Below are 6,000 nucleotides of genomic sequence, written 5' to 3'. Positions count from 1 at the left end.
ATTTTTTTACTTTTCGCCAACGAGTTCAAAAATGATCATCTCCTTTCCGCAAGACGATAAGCAGCAAATGTTCAATCTTCGTCTACCTATGTAGTATGATCTCAAAGCGACAACTTGAAAACATGTAATGTTCTTACTTTATCTCTTCTTTATATATATATATATATATATATATTCAGAGATGAGCTACGCAGTGTCGTTTCACGAGTGCTGCGGTGAAACACGTATTTTGATGATCTCACTTAAAAACACAGCTCGAAGGAATCCTTCTCGAGGGTGAAGAATTGGAAGATTTCGAAAAGGAAAAGGGAAACTCTTGTCCGAAGAACGGAGAGAGAGAGAGGTACTTTTGAACGGTGAGGAATAGAAAGACCGGTGCAAAGGAGGGACGAGCAAACTTTCTTCGTTTTTTTGATTAATTTTAGTCGACGACCAAAAGGCACGTTTCTAAACTGGTCCCCATTATTAGTTTTCCGTGTATATAACGCGCGAGTTTATGTCGGGAGCATGGCGACAGTACACGCGCCTCTTAATGGATACGTTGGAAAAATTTGCAAATTATTTTAATAAAAGTAAGGCTCGACAGTTTTCCAGAAGCACGCGATTATTTTCTTTGCTGGTTGACATTAAGCCAAGATGCTTATTATCCCTCCTGAGTCGTACGACGCAACCCTTGCTTCACCCTTCGTCTTCCCACCTCTCTCTCTCCCCCTCCCCTCTCTCTCTCTCTCTCTCTCTCTCTCTCTTTACGTTACAAAGAAAAAGAAAAAAATGTAACCAGATGGCTTTTGTTTAGTCTGGATCCGTAGCCCTCCTAACGTGGTTTATATGTAGTTGCACGAGTCTCTCCGTGTACGGAGTGTGAAACCGCCTCTTGAAACGCTATTATTTTACATCCTGTATTCCAATTCTCTCTCTTTTCCTTCTTATTTTCTGTTGATTGACAAAAAGCTTGATCGACTTTTTTAGCCGAACGAACCGTATTATCTTAACCGCTCCTACCCTCTTTTTCAGGCCATTCAAATGCGAAACTTGACAATGAAATGCCCTCGTAGTTCGGGAGAAGCAACGTTATATTTCCAAGCTTCTTCTTCTTTCTCTTCTTAAGTCAGAAGAAAAAGTAAAAGCTTCGGTTTTCCTGCTAAATTTCATCGAGCGGATTGTGAGATGCGCAACCCAAATGAAAAAATGAAGTCAAGTTATTCGGCACGAAGGCATCATACATCACAGTTTTGCACCAACTAGAGAAGAAGGGATATTAGTCACCAGAATATTAGACACATTACACCGATGAAGGTGAACGAATTTCTTTCTTTTCTTCTTTTCTCCTAGATTATATTTGTCCTTTCGATTTATGGATAAACGCGATGCATCAAAATGAACCTTTTGTGGAAAGAATAGTACTTACTATTCTCTTTGAAATGAAAAAGAAAATCGAAATTCGATGCTTTAAAAAATGGAGAAAGATCGTGGATTAAATCATACGATTGGTGATGACAGCGATCCACGTGTCAGAGAATAGTAGAATCATACTCATGAATATACAAACGTTGGCTAGATGGCCAGCAAACGGCAACAGCCGTGCAACAACAACGAGCAAGCGCGTTGAACTTGGTATAAAACGCGATTAACATTAACTCGACAATAATTTTGTCGCATTAACAATTTATATCTCGTTCCCAGTTACTCGTCGCAATGCGGGTACGACAAATTATTGCGAGAAAGGAGCCACGTGACGATCTGGCCTTTTGTTCGGCTCGCCGGTCACTATCTTTTTTTCTTATTCCCCGGCTTCTTTCTCCGACACGATTATCTTTATTATTATTAATCGAAATCGAAAGAGATAATGAAGGGAGAGAGAGAGAGAGAGAGCAATCGTAGAATTCTTCTTGAGAAGCTATCGGTAAGCGCGCGACATCTGTAATGGCAGATCTCAATGGTTCGGTCTTTCGCCTAGCATAAAGTGAAAAAAAAAAAGAAGAAAAAGGAAAACCGTAACAAAAATGTCTTTGTCAGGTCCCCGCGCATTCTTCGTCAGGCCGACAATTACATTCCACGCATCGCTTTGAGCTCGCTGTCCACCCCGCCCGCATATGTTTCTCCCTCTTTCTCTCTCTTGCTCTTTCTCTCTCTTGCTATTTCATTCTCACTCGTTCTCTCCGTTTGTTCCTCTCTGCCTTCCTACCGACCACGCATCGTCACGTTTTGCTCTTGCAAAATTTCAATACGCTTTACAAGGTGCCGGACAGTCGGATGGCAACATCAAAGAGATCCCGCGCGTATTTTGCGTTTTACTACCTTGAGAGAATTTGTCTTTTCGATACCTGACGCATTGCTCTCACCTTTGATTCGGCGGAAATGAAAAACGAACTTAAAAAAATGGACGAGAAAGAGGAAAAGAGGAATTTTGAAATATTTCATTTTTAGTTCCTTCGTTTCCACGATAATTTTATCGAAACTTTTCTTCAACATGTTTTTTTTTTCTTTCAAATATTTAAAAAACGATATGGTATTTCGTTTGCAATAGTCATTCCACGTGAATTTAGCAATAACGGCATCATGCTTTCGACGAGAAGCAAATCGCAATTTATCTAAACGACGAGCGCTGCGTTGGTCATCTTGAGGTCGTTGCACCATTGTTTACTCATATACGTTTATTGCTGTATTTTGTTCTCTCTCTCTCTCTCTCTCTCTCTCTCTCTCTCTCTCTCTCTCTCTCTCTCTCTCTCTCTCTCTCTCTCTCTCTGTCTCCTACATAGCGAAACAATGAATCGTTTATGCACACTCGTACCTAGACTAAAAGAAGATTCGAAGAGATGAAATGTTTTCTATCAAACATGTTGTCTTGTAGCATCGTGCTATGGTATTAATATCAATTGTTTCTAGAAGAAATTTCAAATAAGAAAGAAACACTATATGCATACTTTGTATACGTTGAAAATAATTTCTTATTGAAATTTGATGATAATTATCAAAGAATCTTTATAGACAAATTTAAACTTCTTAGCAGTATCTTTACGCTCATCGTCCTTTTCGTTTGCTCGTATTTTTTTTACTGCCACTCGTAGGATCGAGCGTGGAAGAACGATGAAGAAAAGAGGGGACGGTTAAGAGATTTTGGACGAGTGCATCGGCGAACTCATAGAGTGGGAGTTCGCTACGACATTGGTTGCAACTTGTCTGCTCGCAGTCTGAGTGCTGCTACTGCTGCTGCTGCTGGTGATGGTGGTGGCGGCAATGCTTCTCTCTCTCTCTCTCTCTCTCTCTCTCTCTCTCTCTCTCTCTCTCTGGGGTTGGAGAAGCACAAGGGGAAAGAGAGAGAGAGAGAGGGCGGCAAAGGGGTTGGGGTGACTCCGTCTAGACTAACCCCCGATTCACCCCAGCAGACAAGCCAACCAAACTGTTCGAGTGAACTGCTCCGTTCTCTCTCTCTCTCTTTCTCTCTTACTGTTCTGCTCGCACCCCCTTAAAAAGTTAAAATACTCTGTCCTCGTAGCTCTGCCACCCTCCTGCCGGGAATCCAGCAGCCCTAGCACCCCCTCTCCACTCCTTCAGATATTATTATTACCATTTCTAGTAGACACCTCTTTTCGTTTCTTCTCCTTTTTCTTCCTCTTCTTCTTCTACTACTCATCTTACTCCTACCGTCTTCTCTTTACCTCTCATTCTTATTCTTCCTCTATTCTTTCCTTTCACCCTCTTTTCTCTTCCCAACTCTTTTTCCCTTCAACCTCGTCCATCTTGGAATTTATTTCGCGACGACGTGGCGTGACTGAGTGCACCGTCTTTCAAATTGTTTTAAAGGTAAATGCATTGTGTCCTTCCTTTTCTCTTTTTCTTCGAACGAAAAATCTGTCATCGTCTTATCGACGTAAAGAAGAGATTCTTGATACGTTTTCAAAATGTACTCTCTCAATCCTTAGAATAATTTTATTGTCATTTGCATGCTCGAACGAATCATCATTTGGCTCCATTTAAGACGAATTAATTCTTTGCAAGTAGATCCTCTTTTTATTGCCGATGTCATCGTCTCGAGAATGCATACAGGTCTCTATCTCTGTCTGGCTAAAACGAGTCTCCTTATATGCGACGATTCTTATATTTAACGATTCGACTCATTCGTTGAACGAATTAGAATCTAATTTATCTCCCTTTACAAAATTATAATCTTTACGAAGTGATACTTAGGAGAGTTACTCGCGTCAAGGTTCCTCTATCCGTATTCCAAAAAGCCCTCTTGACCTATCACGCGACTCCTTTTTATTACGATACTCAAAAGTGCGAGCTATAAAACGGATTCTATTTTATCGAGTCAAGCTTTAGAATCAAGGAATATTTATTCGAATGATGTACTCTCTCTTACTAAAGTAAAACTTTGTCCTTAGGAAGGAAGTAAAAATTTGGACCCATTCGAGTATGAAAGGAGTCGTCCTAATCTCTACGTAAAAAGCAAAAGAAATAAGAAGAAGAAACGTGAAGGACGCGATTAGAACAGCAAGCCTGGTCACTTCTCTGCATCTGTATCCGAGTCCATGAGCTCGAAGCAGAAAAGAGAGATAGAAAGAGGTGCGTGTGCAGCCGCGAAGCAGAGAGACCGCGCAGCGTTGCATTTAAACGACGATAAGTCTCTCGAGGCTTTGAAGACACCGGTCGAGAGTGACGAGAGGGGCAAGGGGGGGTTCAACGACCCGTTGACAGCCAGACAGGCGGACGCAGGCCAGACCGGTGCATCACCCCGCTCGTTCGAGGAAGGAGGGATCTAAAGTGCAAAAGAGAGACAGAGAGAGAGAGAGAGAGAGAGAGAGAGAGAGAGAGAGAATGAGAGATAAAGAGGAGGATGGCTAACGAAGGAGGGCCGGAGGGCGGAGTATATCGTCGTTATTATCGCCATCGACTTTTATCGCCAGACGATAACTCCCGACTCCTGCCGGTTACCTAGCTTCTGACGATGCCTTTTTCTCCTGCTCCTTTTTATTTTTTTCTTCTACTCTCTCTCTCTCTCTCTTTCCCCCTCATTCCTTCCTTTACCATCTTTCTATCCGCTTGTTTTCTTCTTTTGCGATCCCCTCGCTTGGCCGTCGTTAACACTGCCTTCTTTCCCTCCCTCCCTTCCTCGCTCTCTCTCTCTCTCTCTCTCTCTCTCTCTCTCTCTCTCTCTCTCTCTCTCTCTCTCTCTTGCTCTTTAATATATCTCTCTGGGTGCTTTCTCGATAGCTTATCGTGACTGTCGAAACGTAGAAAAGAAACGGAAGAGTGAAAAAAATATCCACCGATCCCTTCGAAATGATTTTATTCGGATGTGGCGTTAATGTATCCGTCCAAACAAGGCAGGTTTCTTTTCTTTTTTTCTATTTATTCGCGTGGTTCTTTTACACTCATATGTAGATATACATAAAAGAATAAGTATAAAGCTATAGAAACGGCTTTGAACCGATAAAGATGAAGGATGAAGCCCCTTCCAAACGATTTGATCGGATTCCGTGTTTGATCGTCGATAATCCAATTTGCGCTCGACGTTCTCGCTGAGCTTTCGCACATAGAGGGTGGAATCGTGAAAGAGGTACGAAGGGGGTGTGCTAGGCAGCTTGGCGATGGTGCATGTATTTTTCAACGATCTCCTTGCTGTGTCTGCTTCGTACAACTGAGTCAAATAGATGCTCCCTGTCATGGGGGAAAACCCGTCCAATTTTCTGAAATCATGCAAACCACCACCACCACCATCCCCGTCGTCGTCCTCGCCATCGTCTTCGTTTTAGCATGACAGGGATAAAGAAAGGAGCTGGAATTTCTTCTTTTCACTGTAATGTCTCGTCGTACCTCTCGTAAGACAGAAAATGAAAAAAACCAAGATGGAAACCGATTTTTCTTTACCTTCTTGGAAAACTTGTCAGTTTTCTCCCTTTGACTATGTGTTTCTTGAGATCCGGTATTTTGTTTTATGTCATCTAAGATTTGATAGGGTTTTTTTATGTCTTTTTTCTTCTCGATGGCTTGATACTA

This window comes from Vespa mandarinia, chromosome 12, assembly GCF_050613455.1.
Source record: "Vespa mandarinia isolate Hongniang chromosome 12, ASM5061345v1, whole genome shotgun sequence".
NCBI classification, from domain to species: domain Eukaryota; kingdom Metazoa; phylum Arthropoda; class Insecta; order Hymenoptera; family Vespidae; genus Vespa; species Vespa mandarinia.
This window is presented reverse-complemented; position numbering follows the sequence as displayed.